The sequence below is a fragment of the Orbicella faveolata genome, unplaced genomic scaffold (assembly GCF_042242905.1).
Source record: "Orbicella faveolata isolate gen_17 unplaced genomic scaffold, um_ofav_v1 contig_1, whole genome shotgun sequence".
NCBI lineage: Eukaryota > Metazoa > Cnidaria > Anthozoa > Scleractinia > Merulinidae > Orbicella > Orbicella faveolata.
The window spans coordinates 26,813,614-26,838,798 of NW_028301536.1; the positions used below are offsets into that span (position 1 = coordinate 26,813,614).

The 25,185-nt window shown below is 38.2% G+C and overlaps 2 pseudogenes across 2 annotated transcripts; one reads left to right on the forward strand and one right to left on the reverse strand.

The window, feature by feature from the left end:
* Nucleotides 1–540: 540 nt before the first annotated feature.
* On the reverse strand, nt 541–24,669 carry LOC110041421 (uncharacterized; annotated as a pseudogene). The gene is made up of 4 exons (XR_016209900.1): nt 24,529–24,669; nt 3,686–3,770; nt 1,646–1,678; nt 541–1,445 (listed from the first exon to the last, which is right to left on the reverse strand). The product of XR_016209900.1 is annotated as an uncharacterized LOC110041421 (transcript).
* LOC110061769 (ATP-dependent helicase wrn-1-like) lies at nt 6,035–11,408 on the forward strand (annotated as a pseudogene). Its single transcript, XR_016206827.1, has 3 exons — nt 6,035–6,046; nt 6,880–9,251; nt 10,424–11,408. The product of XR_016206827.1 is annotated as an ATP-dependent helicase wrn-1-like (transcript).
* Nucleotides 24,670–25,185: the final 516 nt, after the last annotated feature.

Below are 25,185 nucleotides of genomic sequence, written 5' to 3' on the forward strand. Positions count from 1 at the left end.
TATTGTTGTTTGCAAGCTATCCACCGCATAAAACGCTATCTAGTGGATCCGGGTTTAAAAGCAACTGCAACGACGCGCCCGCGAGAATTAAGGTGGCTCTGTAACCATGGTTACATACGAGCTCTCACAGACATCTGCTGTGTAAGGTGATTGCAGGCGCACAGGATAATCGATCATGTTGTTAAGGCAAAACTATACAATTTTTCAGGTCATTTGCAAGATATTGACGTTCGACTCTTGCGGAATTCGTCTTTTAACCATGGCTAACTTTCTCATATGGCACAGCTCTCATGAAGCAGCTAGAGGCTCGAGGGGCGAGGAACAGGGGGTTAAATCTCCCTTCTCCCTACGTTTTGTGCCAATTTTTCCCCTCTCCGTACTTTAATTATTCCATAAATTTATTTCCCATCCAGGTCCATCCAGTTCTCCCTATACTCCCAGCATTTCCTTTCCCGGATACAGGCTTCAGTCTTCCGTACAAGTCACCAAATCTCCCGGACAATACGAATGAAATCGCATAAAATACAGTTGTCAGACAGATTTTGGCCGATTTCTGGCATTGTTTTTTTTTTTATTCGAGCAAGCAAAGCGGATTACATAAAGAATTCCATCATTGTTTCAAGCACATTTTGCTACAAAAAACAATAAAACAAATCCCCCTTACTGGTATCCCTTAATTATACGGCTTCTCTGATGCTGTGAATTCAAATTCTTGTCACTGTTAACGCTTAAGTCTATATCTCTCCGTCATTTAACCCTTAACTGTGTGCACGCTAACTATTTGATTGTCGAGACCTTGTATCTCATATTTTCTGACAAGTGCCTTTTTCAGGCTAAGCGTCTTGTAGGATAGTGACTTCGATGGACTTGATTCCAGTTTTCTCGTGTGCGTCATTCTTATATACTTCGAGCGTGAGTCCTTTGTTGAGCATCAGTCGCTTTGTGAAGGTAGTGGTCTTAACGAAGCCTCCGTCAAGCGCAGTGTAGCACGAGCCTCAGCGTTCATCCAGCTTCAGAGTGATCACAAACTGACCGGGGTAGAATGAGTCGCTTACTTTGGGTGAGGAAGAGTTGATCCATCCACTTCTACTCAAAGACGTACCAGAGGTACCCTCGAACCCATGACACGGGCTGCTGAGGCGATGATCAGCTTTATTTCTCGTAGTAATCCCGACAACACTTATCCCGTCTGACCCACCATATGAAATATCACTGTCTTGTGTTGTCCCGATACTGACGTCATGTGAAACCACAATTTTAACGGTCAGCGGGGAGGAATATTGCAAGACACCAGCAGGAATCATGGGAACTTTAAGGAGAGCGGCGTTAGCTACTGAGCCTGCGTTGAATGTCAGCTGTTCAGTGGTTTTCGTATAGGAACTGTCAATATAGGACGCATGCTCCTCCAGCCAGGTTGGAGTCATGGTTTGATGATAAATCACCTTCTGCAAAACGATTTTGTAAACAAGGCTATCAGAAATTAGCCAATTAAAGAACATAAATCATTGAAGTTTCTTGACATGATAGGAAAGTATCAAGTATGAAATGAAGTTGTGAACACAGAGCATATAATTTTCGAGCAGCCTGTTCGTGGACAAATTCGTTGAGTTAAGTGACTAGATAGCTGATAAACCGTGTTACTCACCTGCGCCTTGTTAGAGTCCGCTGAAAACGCTGACTGCAATAAAATAAAGAAGTAATTTTAGAGCTGTGAGCACAGAAATTGAACACACCTCCACTCCAGTATGAAGCATCTTTCCAGTAATATTACAAAGTACAATGTTAGGATAAGCACAATGCCTGTAAAACCCAAATACTAATATTTTGTGTATATTGAGCGCGTATTAAAACATCTTAAATGAAACATCTAAGCGCTGCGCTTAATAAAGGCAAAAATTACTTGTCAGGATATTTTAGTAACATTGTCCTTTTTGTCATAACTAGAATAACAGCTGAACCTCAGATTTTGCTTCTGTCATTTATATTCAACTGGTAATTTAATTGTAGCTCTTATTCTTTCATTTTATGCAATGTTTCTCTCACTTGCTCAATATGTTCCCAAGTTTCATATGCATAAGTAAGGTCAATAGTTAATTTTTTGGAACCTGAAACTGAATCTGCATGCCTTTCCTATGACTAAATTCAGTCTCTATGTCCGAAAAAAGGCCTGTTTGGATAATTTTTGACTATCTGCAGTATAAACCTAAGATTCCTTTGGCTAATAGCCACTTACTGATTATTTTTATACGGAAAGTTGCGCTCTGTATGTAGCGAATATTATTATTAGGTTAAGTTTGTGAATAACGCGATGTATGGTTACGTTCACTAGTTTGGTACTTTTTTCATAACCGAAGTAAAAAGAAACGAACCTTCCGATAACTCGAACGAAAAGTCGTTTCCCTTCCCGCAGTCGAACATTATAATTTACCCCGATTCTCGAACTGCTCGATTTTCAAGCGAATTTTGGGTTTCAGTGGAGGTTTGAAAAATCGGGATTCCACTTTAGCTTGATACAAAAGTGCTTGATAACAAGTAATTTTCAAATGCGCATTGATTTACCGGGCTGAGTAATGCAACCAGACATAGACTTGTCAGCAACGAAGTGGTTGAATCGAGTGGAGAGAACTTCATCGTGGATTTCTTCGATTCTTGAAAACTGCGCTGAAAAACTTACGCTCCGCCAACACTCGCGACAAAGTCAGAAAACAAAATGACGAGGCCCCTTGAGCACTTCCTAATTTATTGAAATGTTGAACACGAACATTTTCGAGCCACATAAATGTTTACAATTAACTGCGTCTTGAGAAAAACAGCAATTCAACAGTAAGTCTGCTTAATGCGCCTTCCTTTACCCTGAAGGCAGTCGTTATATTTCATTTTTATCCTGAAATTAGTTTAGGAAGAGTAATTTGTCTATCGCATTTTTCTCAGTACTGTCTTGAGTCGTGTTCGCCTTTCGCTGCTTATTACGCATGGAAGACAAGCCTATTGTCTATAAAATCAGTGTTGTGTCTATGTAAAATTAATTGAGACCATGACGTATTTTTCAACCTCGATTCATCTCATCAGCTAATCGATAATAAAAACACTAGACGCTCTAAGAGCGTTTCCTCGGGCTTAGTGCCGCACGTAAGCGTATTGAACACAATTAAAACTTTACATTGTGTCTAGATACCCGGCAGCCGGGAAGTGTTTTCAGAAAACTAGATACCCGGCAGTCTGAAATTATTATAGAATTTCCACGAAATAAAATGACTTAGAATAGTAGATCTTTGTTTAGAAATGTCAAGCGATTTCAAGTAATATTTTGGCTTTGTAGTTGAGGAAATTTTCGAGCCTGGACATACTATATAATGCGTAAGATCTCGATGTTTTGACATTTAGTCCACAATGAAAATATTTGTTCAGAAATGCCAAGTGACTCTGAGTAATGTTTTGGTTTTGTAGTGGACGAATTCTCCCAGCCATACTACAAAAATCTTGACTCACGGGCAAGGTTGTTCAAAACACTAGCTACCCGGCGGTCAAAACTTCATAGATGATCAATTTCCACAAAAATTATTGATATTATTTGAAACCTCCTGAGAGTATTTGAGTATTTTGATCTTTGGTCATAAACACGTTGTCCGAACTTTGTGTGACTCACGGGCAGGGAGGTAAAAAAAAAAAAAAAAACTGTACATACCCGCAGTCAGAAATTCCTTCCGTTTTTCCACCGAAATGTCCGTTCGAACCTGCTGAGAATGCTCGATCTCTTCGTCAGGATTAAACTACAAGATACAAGATACAAAGATGGAGCTTATTTTATACTTAATACTGGTAGTACAAAATACGCTCCTACTGTAGGGTGTGAACAACAAAACACTCGCAAGAAATACGTGTAGGATATGACTAAAATCCTGCGATTGAAAATGTGCAATGTAATATAAGCGGGGCTATGGATTTAACGTTAAATCCGTGAGTCCCAAACTGCATTGAATTCACACTTTCTCGGTATGAAAGCACATAACAGACCATAACATGACGAAAGTTGCGTGACATGAGTGACGGCGGATGTACTATTCTAAGAATTGAATGAATTATTCCGTGGAAATTCTATGATAATTTCAGACTGCTAGGTAAGCTTATCTTGCTTTTTGAAAACATTTCTCAGCTGCCGGGTATAAACAAACAAAAGAATTAGGAAACTTTTAAACACAAAGAGTTACGCTTAAATATTTAATATTCAAGAAGTTGCTTCGTTGAGTATCCTTTTCATCCAATTGCATGTTGTTTGCCTCATCTTCCAAGTTCTGCTTACGACGATTCTTTGATTTTGCAACATCCGAGTGTTTCGTCTCAGCAACATAATTTGTTTTTTGTCTGCGTTTTCGTAGTTTGAACTCGTAAATGGCTCCTTTGTTATCTCGTGAGAACGAGCATGAACTTTGCTTATCCGGCAGGCGCGGGCCAAACGGTTACGAAAACGATCGATAACTTCTTCGAGTCTTTCCCACACTTTCTTCACAAAACACAGCATTCTGAAAATCAACTTATTGTCGTTCACGAAGACATTCTCATCCCCAGATTCCACGCACTACGCTAGGAACGCCTGGGACCATGACCTCCCAATAAGACGAGTGACGACGAAAGGCTTGCAGTTTTTGACTCGGGCTTTCCTTCGGAAGCCCGAGTAATTAGCAGACATGAGTTGAAAACTTGGTTTTGTAGCTTTATCAAGAAATTAAGAAATTAATAATTTCTCTAAATTTCGTTTATCACGTTTGAGTGTATTATGAATGATAGGTTGCAAGTAAATACATGAGCATTCTTGAGTCGAGTTAACTTAAAATGAAATAACTTTTTGTTGATACGTGTGGGGTCATCGCTTCAATGAGACACAATAGATGAATATAAAGCGGTTGCGTGAAATTTCTGTTCATTTAGATCGTTGCAGAATTAGAGTTGACATTCGGAGTGAATACCAGCATGTTAGACACCTTTAGATCCAACTTCACTCAAGTTGCAGAGCAACTCATTGAAATGGCAAAGACCAAAGATAGAAAAAAAAAAGAGTGGAGTGCAACTGTATTTAAAATTCTTGAAGGAAGATTCGAATGATGATTTCGATGATGATGATGCAAATAATACTCCAGGTAAGAGAACCATTATGCGACTGAATTAAAATAAAGCATGTGTGTTAGTCTTGAAAACACTTTTATCTCATGACAAATGCAAAATGTACCTAATTCAGGTTCCTTACAGGTACCTTTCATTACTTTGAACTTTTAGAATCCCAAGAAATTTGATGGCAGAAGCAAAAGATGGATTTTAGCAATAGTAGCTACATGTAGACCCAGATCGTTTGCTTGGTTGGTCGGTCGGTCAGTTTTAGACTTTTTGTTGTAATACCACTGGGCAGGTATAATGGCAGATATAAGTCAGCTGGCAATCGTATTCTGTAATCGACCGCTGAAAACATGGACATCAAGAATGGGAAATATATTTCAATAGAAACAGCGGCTGCTCAAATTTTCTAAATGTATGCCACAAAATCAAAAGCAAAATTCTGTTTAAGAAATCCAGTCGTGGCTCACAGAGCTCTTTGGTCTCGAGTGTCATTCTGATGTCTTTTGATGTTTACTCAACGTTAGATACTGTAGCCTTACGTGGTCTCATCATCATCATCATCATCATCATCATCATCATCATTATCATTATTACTACTATTATTATTATTATTATTATTATTATTATTATTATTATTATTATATATTTTTCATTTCCCATATTTTTTAGATGAAAAAGCAGAGGTTGCCAAGGCAGTCCTTCCATTTTTATTAAACCCAGCTGCCAAAGCAGGACTATCTCAGAAGCAGGACTTTGTTTACTTCATTCCTGTAAGTAAATGACCAAGTACTGTATTAGCTCAAGGGTTTAAATTGCTTGGTCAAAGTTAAATGCCAATTTGTTCCAATTAAAAGCTCAAAAACACCTCTTGCTTCGGGAGAAGGTTTGGTGCAATGCTAAGAGGGCTCACCTCCCATGAGGGGTAATGATAGGCCCAGTATTGCACTAGTCTAATAATTTGAGTTCTCAAGGCACAGGCTTATCCTCTCTTTGTGTGGTCACAGCCTCTACCACATTATTATTCAAAACATTGTAAATGTTCAAGCTTCCAAAAATTGAATTTTACAGCTGTGTATTTGAGATTAAATGCTAAAAAAATGTTTTTGCACAGTTTAAGTTTGTTTCTACGCAGGCAGGAATTGTGGCGAATTTCAGTGAAAATTGCATAAATTGTTCCATTTAAATCAGCAAATTTCGTCGTGTCCAAACACGACATACAATTCAAAACCAGCGTGAAAGGCAGCCATAATGGAAAAATCTGAGATCGAGGCTGATTCATACACTTGAGGCTGATTCATACATTAACATGACTTAACTTTGGTTATCCTTTGATTACGCGTTTGGTTCGACTCATGTGAAGATCGACGTTTGACCCAAAGTCGGTCTTCAGGCGTTATTAGCGGCTGGCCAGGCGCGAAGAACGCCTCAGCCACTCCAAATAAAATCAGTCGAACTTAATTAGGTCAAACGCCGAACTTCACATGAGCCAAATTGGTTGAATTGAATTCGGCTAATGTGAAGTACGGCGTTTGACCCGGGCCTTATAGATCATGGGTAACATTTATATTTGAGTTATATATCCTTTACTTTTTTTAATTGTCATTTTCCTGTGTCGGTGAATAATTATGCACAAACGTGACATAAAGTAAATTAGCCAATAATTACTGATTAATTATCACTTATTTATATTCACATGGTGATATTCATGTCACACTTTTTTCAGGGGATTGGTAGTCATGGCCAAGCTCCCTTCCGCACTGAGAATTCTAGACAGCCAGCTCAAAGGTAAGGAAAGAAATCATTAAGATGTCAAATATGACTGCTGTCAAAACCATTAGGATCCCACTTGACAAAAGAAATGTCAAATACATTGTTGAAAAAGCTAAGAGTGAACTACAGGATAGCTTTGGTTGGCTTTTCAAAGATATGGTAAATGATGTGCATCCTAAAAAAACAATAATTTTCTGTCAGTCATTAAAAATATATGGAGACAATTATGAATCCTTTTAACTACTTTTTCCATGCAAAAGTGAAGTGGCCATGTATCACTCAAAGACCCCCCCCCCCCCCCCCCCAAGACATCAAGGATAATGTTGTCTCTGATTTCATGTCTCACAATGGAAGCATACGTTGGTAATAGCAACTAGTGCCCAGGAATGGGGGTTAACATACCCAACATCAAAAAGGTTGTTATTTTTGGAGAGGCAGAGATCATGGAATCCTACCCTCAAGAAGTTGGAATGGGTGGAAGGAATGGTTCTGATGTTTTGTCCATGAATGCATACCACTTATGTCTCTGTACGTGATCCCACAATGAGGGCATTCGTCAAAAACAAAGTTTAATGTACGCATGTGGAAGTACTACAGTTTTTTAATGGGAAGATAAAAAACCTTCCATACTGCAGAGTGCTGTGATGTGTACAGTAAACAATGTGATTGTGGAGACTGCCCAGAAGAAATGTTTAAGATTTGAACTGATCTTAACAACTGTCCATGTACTTTAGGAAGGCAAGTTAACATGGATGAAAGAGGGACATTCACATAGGTGTTAAAGGGTTTAGCTGTGACCTGTAAAGCCAGGTGACAGGCTTGAAAGTGTTTGTGTTTAGGATGTGTTTAATGGTGCCATTATTTCAGATTTAGCTGCAGACCTAGAGTATTTATTTACAGTTGCTTACATTTTGAAAATGAAAAGCTTGCTGCAAATATATTGCTTGTTGTAGGTTATTATTTAATGATGTAGAAAAGACAACACACCTTAAAGAAAAGCACCATTTTTTCCAAAACTTTCTTTTTCTCCATAATTCTGTCTAATTGACCTATCCAAGTCTCTAAGGAGCAAACTTGCACCTGTCATGTACTGGGGCACCTTCCAGATCAAGTACAAGAACACAGACCCCTGATTTTACATTTCAGCTTTGTGCTCAAAACTATGATTAGCCATCTAAAGCGTCTGTTTCATGGCCCATGAGGGACGATTGCACAGATAGTACAAAAATCTACTGTTGGCATTAAACTCTGGTTCAATGATAAGGAAGGAGACAAAAGAGCCACCAGAAGTCAGAACTTTATTGAGGAGAACACCATGCCAAAGAAGGATAAGAGTCTTCACAAAATTGGAGACAAATGTTGTTTCTTTCTGTCTTTCAAGAACAACCCCAAATTGTCAAACAGAGTAGTCCAGTACCTTGAGTAGTCCAGTCCCTGGAAGAGGGAAAAGAGAAAAGCTGTAGTTACATTATACAGTTCCAAGAAGATGGCAATGATGAATTTGGAATTGTGCAGTACTACTTTTATGCCAGGAACACTGGGTTTGCTTTCATTCACAAGTTTGAAAAGGAAGAAAACATCTGTTCATGAGAGCTTGATGATCCAGGATGATCCAATGATTAAGTCATTTATTGACAAGGGTGTTCTTTGAAAGCACTTTCAGGCTGTAAAGGAGACTTCGCCAGATACTTGTATTCCTTGCAGATGTGCGTTTGTATCTTCAAAAAGACCTGGTGTAAGTGGCTATTATGCCTGTTTTAAAGTACTACCAACATGACTAAGCTACAGAAATGACTTCGACATTACCTCCCAAAATTGCCCTCTGAAAATATTTAGGGTATAGGACCAGAAGAATTGGTTGTTTTGTGTTCTCTATTTTGTTTTGTTTGGAATTGACATTTGTTACGATTTTTGTTTTATTAGTCACATAGTATTTACTGTTCCAGGATGTTCTGGCATTGACCAAGGTAAATAATTTTCCTTCTCCCAAACCTAAGTTAAATGGCATTAATAAATATATATAAGTTTGAAATTTGACAAGCTAATTGATGAGCTTTTATCATTCAGTAGATTATTTCTGAATTCACAGGAGTTAGAAAGAGAAAAAGGGAATCAGCAGGTCACTAGAAAATATATCACTATGCAAGGTAAAGATTTTACAATTATCATTTAAAACACCGACATAAATTTAAGTATTCAATTAATATACATACATTTTTTGAATAACTTTTATTAGAAAATTCCGAGCTACTTGCATGGGGCTTGGGTTCATTGGTGATGCCCAAGACACCCAAAGTACAACAGAGTGGACTATCATTCTGCCGGGACTGAAGTTGTAACAGACTTGGAAGATGATCTCTTCTTTCTTGATGGTGAGTGAGCAACTAATTGTCAGCGTAAATATATTATATTTTGTGATTAAGTTCAGGTTTAAGGCAATTAATCCACAAAGTTGCCATACTTTTTTTTCTCTGTTGATTATTAACTGACACTTTGAAACATGTTTGACACGCAAGCCCAAACAATAAGTCCACAGCCGCACTGCAACAAAGATGACTGCAGCTGTGACGAGGCGAGCATTTTCATCACCCCTATACCGCGTGGCTTTAAGGGACTAACATCCCTGCAACCTGACGACTGCGCAATCTCAGACCAACTCCTTCGCAGTTGCACCACTCGAAAATGCAAGCTAGAGCTAGAAGATTAAACTGTTTATAGAGAGAATTGAAGAAGTGGCACTGCAAGCAAGGGTGGTAATCAAAAATGAAACGATCTGCTGAAATGGCACTGAAAAGATTAACAAAGTCCAAGAAAAAGAAAAAGGAAAGTTGGCTAAAAAAAAAAATAAATAAAGATCCAATACTATAAGATGGAGGTTTTGGAAAGCAAAAACACCTTTAACATAAAATCAAATTCTGTAATTTCAATAATTTTCTTTGGTACAATCAAAGGTTGTTGTTTCACTGAGTCTCTGCCAGACATTTCAAACATTGGACTGAGTCAGTGACAAGTTGTTTCCTTGGCAAACTTCAATTTCCTTGGGAAACCAAAGTAGAAGAAAGAACATTTCTGCAAAAGTTAGAGAGTAAGTCTTAAAGAAGAAGGCAGTACAGATAGATAAGAAACTGACACCCAATGAAGGTGGACATTTCATCAATTCTGACAATTTATCAGTCTTTGAAGTGTTTTGTAACCAAAGCACAGCCTTTGGCAGTGGACAGTGTTTCGGAAGAGACAGGATGGCTCAGTAGGTTTCTACCTCAACTGGAATGACTACAATTGTGTCGTTGGTAATCTGAGTGGTGAAATTTTGGTCAACCTGGGCAAGATTTAAGGCCTGACCTTAAATAATGATAGCATGCCCTTTCTGATATAGAAGACATACCCATGAATACTTCATATTCTATAAGAGCAAATTTATCAGAGACTGGAAGATGCTCATTTGTGGCAGTCCCACTGGTTGACCAATCATTGCCCTAGACTTGAGTTGTTTCTCCTGTTGTAGTACTTTTGATTTTTAATGATTTACTTTTGGGTTTTTCAGGTTTGGTGGTAATTGCGGTTTGCGAATCTCTCTTTTTATACAAGGAGCAGCTCTCAGATGTCTAGAGTAATCTACAAAGCCTTTTGCCTGGACTGCAGTGCTATATTGGCAAAAAAAAGAACCTACTAGATCAGATGAGAGCTTACCAGAGCACCTGAGAGACCTCTACATCTAAAGCATCGCCAAAGGCATCAATTATATAACCTCTTGCCAAATTTCAAGACATTTCTAGAGGACCTCATTGGTCTGAACTGGGCAGGTGTTACCAAACACAAACTGAGTACAGGTGATGCCTTTTTCTTGAATGTCAGCACCCTAAGAGACTACCCTTTGCAAAGGGTGATATGGCTTTCAAAGCTGTTGACGAGATGCATACATTCACAAGGCATAATTGAACCCTGTGCCAGTCCCTGCGTTTTACCAGTGGTCATGGTGAAGAAAAAGGATGGCAGAAGCAGATTTTGCATTGACTACCGAAAGTTAAATGACCGACAAAGGAGTCGTATTGTTTGCAATTAAGGAGAGCCATTAAATTTCCCAACACACCGGTTCAACTCCAGAAGCTGTTTGCTTTCATACCCACATGGTCCATTGGAGCATATCACTGAAGATTTTCAAGAGACTTGATTTGTGATGTATTTTCATTTTTGTAACATTTATGTATAGCTATGGAAGTGCTTCTGCAGGACTTTTAAAAATCAGCTGTAAATATGTAGTTTTATCGTCTTCAAAACTCTTGATGTACGATGACACAGATATTGAGTAAATATTAATTTATGCATTCATAATCATTTCTGTTAAATGTGTGGTTCCCGTGGGGTAGTATATTTTTATTACGGCATATTTTTCTAATTAAGAAAATATAACTATTAAACAAAATGCCTCTACTCATGCAGGATTGATGACAAATCTTTCTATTTACTCAGTGCCTCGGATGAAAGCACTCGTTGGCAGACATCACCCAAACTCACTAAAAAAAGGAAAATTTTTTGATGTCAACAGAAGGGCCGTTTGGCATTCAATTGAATCAAGGATGGGCTATGAGGGGCTTTCCTCATTCGGTGCAATGATAAACATACCTTGCCTTTCAAGAGCTGCTTATTACAATAGCTGTTTACTACAGTGACCAAGTCACAAAACGTCTGAAATCCAGTGTATACAACTTCTTTTCTTTCATCAACCTCAAGATCATATTCCAAAACATGTACCGCATCAAATCTTGCATTCCACGCAAAGATCACTTGAACCAATCAGGGTGGTCCAAAGTCATCTGTAAAGCTGGTTGCTGGGACTGTGATGAATTTTATGTTGGCAAAACAAAATGAAGACTTCACGACAGAAAACAGAACATTTCAAGACCCTCACTGACTGTTCATTCAAGAGCTAAAGCCTTCCCTCAATGTCAGTGTCAGTATTGAGAAGTTGTTACTTTACTAGCTGTTACTCCTCATGATGTCTAGACAGGTTAACATACTGCTGCAGATCATTTTTCTCAGTCTTGGTTCCTGACCTCTAATATTTCACAATAAATTGTGATAGTCACTTTTGAAAATGTATGTACACTAGTATATGAAACGTCAAATTCTGTATTAAAATGCGCTGGAATACAATCTCTATCCCTCCTGTTTGTTATATTCTTAATCATGCTTACAACAAGCAAGTGTATGTAATTTTGGAAGATCAGGTAAAAGGCTCTGGCAGCAAGTGATGGAAGAAAACGGTTAGCCAGACAGCACCGCAATTATTGTTTCTGCTGTTACCTTTAATGGTACATGGGCCAAGATAGGCTTCACTTCATTAACAGGTGATTTTTGGCATCTCTGTGGACACTGGTGAGGTCTTAGACTACCATGTGATGTCCAAGCCTTGCCATAAGCTGGTTTTAACAGCACTCCAACAGGGACGAATTCAAGCATATCCACAATTCACAACATGAAACCAGAAATAGCTTTCCTACTTTTCAAGGACTTTGCTGATTTCCCCAGTACCAAAATTTCTGATGTTCTGGCTTTTGGCTGGAAGGTCTGTATCATTTTTTTGCAATTTCTCTCTTAGTATTAAAAAAGGAAATTCTCTACCATATCCTTGATCAGTGCAAATGAAACATATTTTTATGAAAGTCTAAAAAAAGGTTGAAAAGGAAATCGTTATGAACTCTTTTGTGAGAATTAATAATTCCATGAGACTATGTTAAACTATGCCTGTTTTCCAAATTATATTTATATACGTGAAACACTCACCTGTGAATTGAGTTAAATGAATAATACTAACTAAATTTATGCTAATTACTGTGCAAAACCTGATTTAGAGACAAAATGTAAACAATATTGAACAGAGAGTTTCGTTATTGCAGGTAATGGTTAAGGCTTCAATGAGTGGAGAAAGTTAATGCTTTTTTACTGACAAAAGTCTGTGGATGCTTGAAACAGTTTCAGCACATAAATGTTGCTGCAGGCATGATTTTCTCAAAAATGCGACAGGCAACGGTATCTACCAGGCATATGATTAAGTGGTTAAATGTAATTTGATGGAGTCACCAGTCGAAAGTGGAGGCTCTCAGGAATACAAGAATATTTCAGCCTGGTTGGGGCAGTTTTCCAACATCAACTGACATGCAATTTAGAATTAAATTCAATAGCACTTCTAGAGAAGTGGAAGACTGACCCATCAATAGATGTACAGCTTCCCCATGGAAAGTATCTTTGACAACAATTCTCTTTTAATAAACATAAAATACAAACCATCAAAAAGTTTTGGTGTGTAATGATACCACTCCTGTCAGGCAACTCTGTTAATGTTTAAAATTGTGCTTATTAAATTCATGACTTTGAAGTAATCTGGAGAATTCCTTCTCCGATAATATGGGTGTGGAATGTATAAATGTCTCAGTTGCTTATGGCCTGCTCATCACCTTTTGTCGTGAAACGTGCTTGCGTATAATTTGAAATAACTACAAGAATGTTAGCTTATGTTGCCGACAATGAAATAAAGAATTATCTAGAGAAATTGTGGGTGCAAATTTGGTTTCGAACATCCTGTGACATAGAGGAATGTGTGACACTTGGTTGTAATTTAGTGAACAGAGTTGTTAATCAGATTAGCCCGAGTGAAAACTAAAGCCAAGTCATGCAATAGAAAATGCAATAGGATCTTAGAAAACCACAAATAAGTATTAAGAATATAATGGCTTTATGTAGTTTAGGCGTGTATTTCCGTTGTAATAACCAATAAATAGAATCGCTATCTTGTAACTGACAGAATGAGAATGAATAGAGATCGATTGAATGTAGAATGTGTGGATCGTAAATAAACGTAAGAAAACAGAACGATGCAGTTCGATTGATTGCTGAACCAGCGGAACGCAGAGATTCCCTTAACGCTGTGGAGAATTCTGCAACATCTTTGTATCAGACAAGCATGTCTCCTTTGCCAGCCACTAGAAAACATTCTTTGGCTAAGCACTGAGTACTGCTTTGTACATGTATTGTCAAGGTTATAGGTTTTGTGTTTCGTTTCTCTAACAAGACTACTTCTTGGTGGGTTCTTTAAACTGTTTTATATGCATCTAAATTTTTTTGGCCTATGCATTAACAAAATTATTTTGCCACAATCAGATCATTTTATCAACCCATCCTGGTTCAAGAACAGGCTCTACATTATTTATATAATACCACCGTCCCGGTTATTTCTGTGCAATAATCTTAGGTATTATCTTTTTGGCTATTTAAAAAATATCTTTTTTCTACAATCATATTACTCTATTTTTATTATTTGAGTAATATAATTGATATGTTGTGTCAATTGTTTGTACATGTCAGTGACCAACATGAAAGCCAATGCTACTTTGGTCACTGAGCACATTTCATTTTGGCTATATACTGTTATATTTCTTTTCTCTTTTTAATTAATGTAATTTCTGTAAATACTGTTAAAGTTATAATTTTTGTAAATAGTGCAAAACAATAAAAATCTGAATCTGAATCTTAGTTATCTACCTATTAAATAGGGGTGTAACGATTCATATTTTTTGTGATTCGATTCAATTTTGATTAGCGCCTTTTGATTTTGATTACTTCAATTCGATTATGCAAAATATTATTTTCTAATTCTTACAACATTAAACACAATGTAAACAACATACAACCCTAAACCCTCAATTTCAGGATAGAATGAGTGTGTTGCACATGGGTTGCCTAATTTGGAAATTCTCAAGGGGTGGTAGAAGGGCAACATTTTTACCAAGCAATACAAAATGACGTACAAACTGCAAACGTCTTTACTCGTCAATCAAAAACGCACATTTTGAAAGAGTTCTCGATTCTGATTTCACAATATAATAACTCACTGGGGGCACCCTGGTAAAGGTATACAAAAAATCGAATCAAAATAGAAACGTGGAATCAAAGAATCGTGAATCGAACCGAATGGTCATAATCACGATTAATCGGGAATTTGATTAATTGTTACACCACTACTATTAAATACAAAACCGAGGTTACTTTCTTGTCAATTTATAGTTAACTCCTCAAATTGTATAGCACTATCTGCTTATTTTGGGCAGCTGGTACTTAATTCTCTAATTCTAATAAGATGGCAATTTTCTGCCCATTTATATTTTTTTTGGCACAATTAAATGTTGTTGTTCCACTAAGTCTCTGCCAGACATTTCTAACATCAGACTGAGACAGTGACATGTTGTTCCCTTGATAAAATTCAATTTTCTTGGGAAACACACAGAGAAGAAAGAACATGTCTGCAAAAGTTAGAGAGAAAATACTAGAGTAAAAACCAGTAAGGATGGAGAAGAAACTGACACTCAATGAAAGTGTACACTTCATCAATTCTGACCATTTGTCAGCCTTTCAAGCACTCTGCAACCAAAGCACAGCCCTTGGACAGTGTTTCAGAAAAGACAGGACGGCTCAGTAGATTTCTACCTCAACTGGAATGACTACAATTGTGGTTTCCGTAATCTGAGTGGATAGTGCGAATGCAAATATCTTGCCAATGCCTGGAAGATGCTTTGTAGAATTGTAGAAGAAGGTATTGGCCTTCATACGATACCTTTCTTTGGCAATAGTTGCTCTGAAGTGAAGAAAAGACGGAACAGATGGGTCAACTTCGTAAAAGCAAAACACGTGAAGTGGGAGCCATCAAAAAATGCCATTTTATGTTCCCACCACTTCACACCTGACAACTTTGATCGAAGGTTTCTTAGTCAACCGGGACAAAACTCAGCCTCTGAAACAAAGTACCAGGGGTTTAGCTTTCATGTAAACTGTCACTTCGTCTTTGAGTTTTATTCAGAAATACTTGTTTTCTCAATAAATAATATATAATAACCACGCAGTAAGCAATTCATTTTGGGTGCTAACAGATGGTAAAAGAGGCGATCCTCGTAGGAGGTTTGAGTTGTTGAAATGTATTACACTTAATCATTGTTCAGGATCCATAGTTGTATTACACAGGTAGAGTTACGTATCTGGTCACATGTCCTTCAATTTGATTGACAGATTAGTCATGTGCAATAGAGAACTTGCAATTTTTTGGAATGTGAGTGAAAGGTAGAGGTTGTTCAAAGATTATTATCACCTAGATTGATCGATTGTTTGGGATTGCATTCTTGTGATTCTGAAAATCTACAAGAAGAAAATAAAAGATTGTAAATTAAGTCCTCAGATGGTACAGATTCCATCACAAACTTCTGCTACACAACAATAACAACTTTGCAGATGCACTTGACAACACTTTTGCACAGGCTCTTTGGCCAACAAAAGAAAGTTTCCTGGAAAGTGAACCAGTTTAAAAATGGGGATGGAGAGATTTGCAGCAAGAGGATTACGAAACAATTGATTTGTGTTAAATCTCAGGAGGAAAATACAGCATGTTGATCATCTTGACATTGGGAGCGTAGCGCGGCATCCGATTCTCTGTCGGATTCCAAAAAATTGCAGAAGAGCTTCAAGAAAAATGCCTGTTACCTTGAAGCAATTGGAGCAGAGATACAAATTGGCTTGCGACAGAATAAGAGACTGCAAAAAGTATACCATCGAGAACTTTGCTACAACCATTCACAGGGATTTTCAACAGCTTTACCAAAACATAAATGAATCATACCTTGAAGAGCGAGAAGTTTGTATAGAGAAAGTTGAAGAAATGGCACTGCAAGCAAGGGTGGTGATCAAAAATGAAAAGATTGACAAAATACAAGAAAAAGATGAAAAATTGGCCACAAAAAGCAAGATTCGACAATAAAAGATTAAGCTTTGAAATGCAAAAGACACCTTTGACCACAATCCTTTTTTCAATTAACATAAACTCTAATACACTAGTTTCAATAATTTTTTTGGTACAATCAAAAGTTGTTTCACTGACTCCCTGCCAGACATTTCTAACATTAGACTGATCATGAGTCAGTGACAAGTTGCTCCCTTGACAAACTTCAATTTCTTTGAGAAAACATCATAGAAGAAAGTGTTGGAAATTGTGCAGAGTATTGTTATCATTTGTTGCTTTTGTTGTAATTAACGTGATTTAGCTCTGTTTTGATTAAGAGCAATGTAATATGAGAAAGTGTTACGTGACAGACAACGCGTGGGAATCTGATAACCTTGAACTTTGGACCCTTTAAATTGAAACCCAAACCAAATGACTGACAGCGATAGGAGAGACAATAGAAAAGGAGAATAAATGAGAAGGGACCTTCGTAATCTTGAGCTTGAGAGAGAGAGAGAGATCTTCTCCATTGATTAATAAAGTAGAAATCAGGATTTTGTGTGAGTGTGTTGGTGGTTCAATCTTGGAGGCAATTCCCAACAAAAGTACATGTCTGCAAAACTTAGTAAGAACGTTTAAAAAAAGAAGCCAGTAAAGACAGATAAGGAACTGACATTCAATGAATGTGTACACTCCATCAATCCTGACAATTTGTCAGTCTTTGAAGTGTTTTGTAACCAAAGCATAGCCCTTGGCATTGGACAGTGTTTCAGAAGAGACAGGATGGCTCAGTAGATTTCTACCTCAAGTGGGATGACTACAATTCAGTAATCTGAGTTGTGAAATTTTGGTCACACAGGACAAGATTCATGGCCTGACCTAAGATCATGATAACATGCTATTTCTGATTCAGAGGACATTCCCATGAATACTTCATATTTGAAGTATAAAATGTTACAAGAGGTCTGCAGCATTTTCAGACTCATCAGAGACTGGTAGATGCTTGCTTGTGGTGGTCCTGCTAGTTGACCAATCATCACGCTTGGCTTGAGTTGTTTCTTCAAGGTGCAGTGTTGTTTGAGTTTTAATAATTTTGGTTTTTATTGACTCCTTTTTGCTTTCTGAGGTTTGTGAATTTTAGTCTTGACTTGATCAATTTGAATGTCCTTGATGTAGTAGAAAGTATCCTGAATGATTGCAAATGCCTTCTTGCCTGAGATGTGGTTTGAACTGGGAAGACACTTTCATTGAAGGGAGGGAAAAAACCTAAGGCAAATAATTCAGTTAAAAGTTCTGAGCATGAGTACAATTCAGCAGTGTTGTATTACCATTGTTGTTGATATTCTCGGGAGAAGTGAAAAGAGGTTGAGGCAGGATCAAAAGAGAGGGGGGACACTTGACTTGAATGTAATGTACATGTGCCATATGAAGCATGCTACAGTTACAGGCCAAAACCAATTATCGCCAAAATGAAGATATCCTTTGAAGGAAGCTTTTCCCGTTCATTCCTAATTATAATCCACACCAATTGGTGGAAGGTACAGTACTATGCCATTTCCAAGGCACCTTTTCCTTTATTTCCATGTGATGTTTCACATGAAAATGAGTATAAGTTGAATGAAAATGAAAGTGCAAGTGAAACACACTTTTATTTGAATGGTTTTACAGAGAGACTTATCTCTGTTATATCACTTTGTAAAGTCATTTAACTGTTTACCTAGCAAATAGCAATGCCTGTATCAAGTCAGTGTTTTGTCCTAGGTGTCATTACTTCATTAATTTTTTTACCAGTTTTGTCCCTTTCATAATCCATAGGCTCTCTGTTAGTCCAACTCATTCCAACAAGCTCTTCTAAAAACAATAAAATGAAATCAAGGAAATTCTGCATTGAAGCCCTCTCCCTGTGGCTCAAAGCCTGAAATGTTTGATTCACACCCTTCTTACAACATGTAACTTCCTGCATTTGGCCCCAGACCTGCTTGTCTACCAGGATCAGGTCTGCAGATACGGCCTTGTGCCATATGGCAGCCTCCAGCAACTCCGTCCCAGGATCTAAGGTTAACGAGCAGCTGTACAATGACACCCTAAAGGAAGAGACCCACCCTTATGTCATAGTTATGGCCATCACACCCTAGCCTGCACTGTACAGTCCAAGCCTAACCAACCCTTCTGATCCTCAACAGCCTACTCGTCCCTCCCTGCCTGGCCCCTCTCCAAGCCCTACCACTTCCTCAAAACAGCCGCCTTGTCCCCAACAGCTCCAGCCCACTGCCATCTGCTGTGACTTCAACGGACGCCTTTGCCACTAGCCAAGCAGTCAATTCCAGGACATTTGCAACAAGCCAGACTGTGGAAGCAACCACCTGGATCACAGTACCCCAAAGGAATCATGTCATCAGAACATTTTCACTCAGTCCCCCTACAACTCCTATAACATTTTTTTAATGACAGGAATTTTTAAAGGTACCATAAGAAGGTGAGACATTTTATAAGTATTAGCATTTTTGGTAGGCAGAAAATGATCTTAAATGTAGGTTTGCATTAAACATATTTTATTTCTCCTCTTGTTGCGTCCATGTTTCAGTTATCACAAAGTACTCAGCCCTTCTTTAGTACACCACTGGCAAACAAAGTAGTTTTTCCCAAGAAAGAGCAGCATCAGAGAGAAGAGGGGAAGGTGGATGCAATGTGGTTGACTCTACTCAGTTCCCAAACCAATTATTGTCTGGGGCTACCGGTAATGGCACATGTCCAAACAGGTGAAAGCAAAGGCACTCATTCACCTTGTACACGTCATGGTGGATGTTCATCAAGGGTAGATGTACTATGGGTTTCTCAAAATATGTCTAAACATTCATCAAGCCCTGTTTAGTGTGCCCTATGGTTTTTGCCAAGATCAGCTACAAATTTACCAATGTACAACTAAGAAATTAACAAACTCCTAAAAAGTGGGGGCAAAATGTTTTTCACACTGTAAAGAGTGCATAGATCATTGTAAAGGGAACTTGACAAGTGTATAGATCAGTAAAAGCACTTTTTTTTTCTTTCTGTTGGCCCCCTTTTAATGTAAATTTTGATATTAAAATGCAATATCTGGCTATCAGTAATCGCACATTCATGATTACTGTTTGGGTGTTTAGATGCTCTTATGTAAATTTTCATTTTACACTAACAAGAGCACAACAAGTAGGAGTGGCAATTGTACCCATTGGGTTATTTAAACACACAACAGTGTACATGTATGTGTGTGAATATTTTAGTATGTATGTTAAGCTCTTGGATTGGCAAACTAGGCTTGTACAGTAGTTTAAAGAAACATAGCAACAATGATTGGCATGAAGGTAAGCAATGACATTTACTTTTTACTTTTTTCCTTTAACTGGGTGATGTTTCTAAACTACAGTTGGTTAAAAAAAACTAATTTACATTATTTTTTTATCACTTTAGGTAACGAAGCTATCTTCAAATACCACAAACCACGTCCCAAAACTCCAGCAGGCTACCGCTCAAAGGACTAACAGAAAAGTTTCTAAGCAAATTAAGCCAAAACCATTTTTCTAAGTTCTGCAATCATGATGAAATGAATTGGAGAAATCAAAGAAAGATGTTTCTGGGTGAAATGGTTCCTGTGTATGTGTAACAGTCTAGCCCTGATGCATTTTGGTGTGATTGTGATCTGTTGGTTCCTGCCAACTACAAGAACTCAATGCATCTGTTTGTGGAGGACACATATTTCCCGTCATTTTTGTTTTTGTTTTGTTTTTTGTTTTTAAACAATAAACAAAGTAAACATATTTCCCTTCATCCTATACCCCTACCAAGAGGTGAGGAGAGCTGAAAGAATAGGCAAAATTGGCAGTTCAGTTTAATCCATATTTGCTTCTTAATTTCTTAGATGGTAAAACTGCGGAAGTTGTTCTTAAATGCCAAAGTATTTATGTAGCCCCTCATTTGAAGTAAACTCTGTCAGTCATGGATAGCAAATTTCCTAAGGTGATTTCTTTATTAGACAGAAGTCATTATCCCTCAGACTGACAGCATTTTGAGGGCAAGATTTTAAAAAGAGTAGCACATCCTTTCAACAGCATTAACAATGGTTATTCCAAAGACCCCTTCATGTTAAGTCAAGAATATGCCTCGGCAATTATTGACAAACTCATTAAAAATGGAGTCATACAGTGTACAAAAAAGAAATGAAATTGAAGAAGAAAAACCTGATGAAAAGAAACGTCACAATTCCATAACTTTTAAGGAGGGGAAGATTAGCAAGGGGCATACATAGAATTCTGTGTGTTGATTTTAAAGTCCAAGAGCAGATTTCCAGTTGTTTGTTTCCAAATTTTTCACAGGTCCAGGCCACCATTCACAACTCCAGAAACCTATCTGCTCTTGCATAAGATAAGTAAGGTAGTTCAGCTGAAATATATTCACACAAGGTCTTCCTAGATGTGTCGAACATGATTTACCCCTTGTGCCTAGTTTTTGTAAATCATTTGCACAGGAGTTTAAAGTGCCCCATTTTAAGTGTGCTGTGCATACAGGTAAAAATCCCATTACCATACAGAGAGAATAACAGTTATGTTAAATGTGCAGATGGAGTGTTTGGCGAGTTGGCTGACGTGCCAAAGGCTTGTTTTGAGTATAGAGCAGGATACCTAGTACAGATAGCTGCAGACAGAGTTGAAGGTGTTAGAGCCAAAACTCTGATATTAAATTTTGTGAAATCTTGAAAGTCCAGGAGGCACAAGTGCACTTAGCTAATAACAGAAAGCAAAAACTTGTCAAAGAGGTTAACGAAGAGAAAGCAAATAGTAAACACCTGATACACAAAAGCCCCCCAAAATTGAGGAGGCATACCAAAGCTGAAGAAGCCGGCCAAGAAACTGTCTTTAAAAAGGACTGAACTTTTTTAATGAGGAACATAAATTGCTTTTTTTAGCACCCAAGAAAGTTTCTTTAAACTACTCGGTTATCTCTTCATTTATGTCAAAGACGATGGTAATTTAGCTTTGTGGTTTGGTTTCTTTTGTATTTTTGCTGACAATAAAGATGTTGGGCTATAAAAAAAAATGTCTGCTTTTGTTGCATTGTCTTGCATAACGGGTATACAAGCGAACAAATAACTACTGCATTTAGAGATAATATGAACACTATGCCTGGGCTCTGTTCATACTAAAGCAGGGTGTAAATTTGCATTTCATGGGCACAAGAAAAAGTCACATGCAGAAGCAGGGTGCCACCTGATTACACATGGTCTGCATGTTTTGAGTGCTCCCTGTTACATTGATTTTACTGAGCACTTGTTGCTTGCACTGATTTTATAATATTGAGCCTCTGCTGCATATATTACTTTCAAATATTACAAGGCCCTGTTCCTTGAACATGTACAGCTGCACCTAAGTTTGATAGATACTTAAGTACTGCTAGTAAAGGTATAATCACACTGGTATATCAAGCATGCATTAGACTTTTAGTATATTCACTGCAACAGCCAGCAATCGCAAGCAGTATCGGCGTTTTGACAATTTTTTTTTTCAATATTATTTACCGATTCATTGTTATCCTTGAGTCCTGTGGATCAAGTTTGACGGTATAAGTATCGAAGACCAGAAGCAAGAGGATAAAAGGATCTCCAAATGCTCTGGAAGTAAAATTCCACGTAGCATTCACACTTTTGGTGTGCCAGGACCTCATTGCCCATGTACGCAAGGCCTCCTAGCTACGGATTTGCCAACCAGCCCTGAATTAAAGAAGTCACTAGGTGTGGAAAAGGAACTCGTCAGCACAGCAGCGGGTGAGGCTGGTTTTCATACATGTAGCAATATTACCGTTGATGAGGAAGCTACAGGGCAAGTGAAATTGAAGCAGCTCCACATTGCGGAACAGGTGCTACAGAAGAAGGCCGGAGTTGCTATGCTTAAAAAAGCCATCAAAGAAGCTGAACAGCGCCTTGCTACTCTTGCTGAGAGCTTGCAACCGAGCCCCACCACAGCCACTCATAAGAGTCTGCCGTTTGTGCAATCAACCGGGTTTGGGACTTGCTAACACAAGCAAACAAGGGCCCCCACAGCTGCCACTGGACGCACTCCTCGCTGGTGCCCAAACAAGCGTGAGCAACAAGGTAGCCATGACATCTGGCCAAGCAAATAAAAACAGCACTAGTGGCTCTTCTCGAAGTCTCCAACATTCACCAGGTGGCCCAGTCCATTTGCCACAAGCCCAGCAAGAGCCGTTGGTGTTCCTGAAGCCAGCACATTTATCAAAGGGTGAGCATGTTTTAGTTTCTTATGGGCCCAAAAAGCCCAAGTTGGAAAATATAACCATGGCACAATGGGTAGACAGCAACACCTGCATATTTTTTACCTTATTAAAATTAGGCAAGCTGTTATCCCCCAGGATGTGTAGCATTACTTAGCATAATTATACCATCAAAATTATGGAACTGAGTTTTACGTTCAGCAACATAGGTATACATGTATAGGTTTGATGACAAATTTTGCCAACTTCAGGCTATTTATAGTTCTGTTTCGATGTCAGTCTGACATCACTAACAAGTCACATGAAAAGCATGCACTTGTCCATCTAGCCATTGTATTCCTTGTTATCTATAGTGTAGCCATTAACATGCCCTTTGATCACTCCTTTATTCTCAGACTCAATTGCTTTCCAGTGAAGTATATTGTACTTCACTTGTTCCAGTGAAGTATCACAGTGCAGAATAGTACTCTGGTGTAAGTATTACTCACAACAAATGTTGCTTTTCTTATTGTTACAATATCTTTACCAAGAATATGTTATCAAGGATTGACCAAAACATAGGAGCCACGGCAGACTTGCTAAAAAAGCAATGTGCTACAGCTGTATGTTACCACAATCAGCGGCCCCTCAAAATGATCAGGCATTGTTCAATGTGAAGGCTACCAGCCAGAAGAGGGCCCAGAGCCTATCCAAAAGCAACAATGCAGGCGACAAACTCAGTGTCCATACAACTTCTGCTAATGAGCTTAATCTGCTCATGGAAAAAATCAACAAACCCGCCACCTTGTCCACTGGGAATTTTTGGGGCAAATTTCACTAGAAAACGGTCAGTAAAAAATGGCTGATATCATGGGAATTTTCCGGACTAGTTTGGTGGAAAGTAATTGGTTTTGCACTGATTTGACGAATGTCTTTAACAAAAAACAACAAAAAACAGACAGCAATTTTGTCATTTTGTTGGGAAAATGATAAGTGTTGGTCTATGCAATAACAAGAGCAACAGAAAGACCGACTACTTAATGGTAAATGTTGCCTTTCAAAAACTGGCGATTTTGAGGAAAATTTGAGCATCTCGTTTGGACAATCATACATATTTGATTTACATGTATGTTTGACCACAAAGTTCTTTTAACAGAGATCATCATTTGCTCTTCTATTAACAATACGCTCAAGAAATGCACCAATGGGAAAGCTTTTTACATCACGGCCACTGCCCAGTTTTTCATAACATTAATCATAAGAATGCGTGCTAGTTTTGGGACGTTGTTTACTCACTGCAATGACAAAGTTTCAAGATAAAGTTGCAAGTTTACGGCAAGTAAACAGCCCTAACAGCCAAAATAAGTTTCAAATATGTTGTACTGACATGTATTTGGTAAGATTTCTAGCAAATTTCGCAGTATTTTGTGATCTTCTGAATAATTTTCACAGATTTACTTGAAATTTGAGGCTCCATGACTGTGCGAAATTTCAGAACTGCTGTTGTCAGCAGTCCTCACCTTATGCAACAATTTCCTAATGCCCTCAGGCAACGATAGAAAAATTCTTAAAGATGCCATCAATATACTCGCATTTCTTGGCCATGCATTTCACAACTTATATGTCTTCCATCATGAACAAATCAAACTTACATGCTACGGGCAATTCCTAAGCCAGACTTTCCTGAGGTATGCCTTGTCCATGACTGCTCACACCCCCATGGCCATGGCCTCAATGGCTACATGACTCCTTGCTCCTTTACCTTCCGAACCCTTGATGATGTTATAAAATTGCTATAGCCCAACTATTTCATGGCCAAAGTCAACCTTCCCTCCGCTTATAGCTCAGTCCTGATCCATCCTAGTAACTTTACAGCTACAGGTCTCAAATGGCAGTTCTCTGATGACAAAGGGTTTGCCTACTTTTACAACACTCGCTTACCAAATCTTTGCCTGAAATAGGCCTAATTATCAAGAAATTTGTGCTTACAGGTATACGGTGAGATCCTGATATATCTACTTATTTACACATACTTTATCTGGTGAAGCACCCACTATAATGAACAATATTCTTTAGGCTAGCAAATGTTACAGTAAAATGCATGGAACAAAACCACCGATATAAAGAACGTTGGGGCTTAATTTTACAATACCCAACAACTAATCTGCATCTTAGTGATTGACAACAGTTTCTATTGCTTCAAATCGGCCCTAGCTTAAAAAGTTCTGGTTAGCTCTTCGGTTGTTTTCAGGTATTCCAGCCCTAGTATAAACAAGTCACTGTTTTGACCCCCTGCGAGCAGAGTAGTT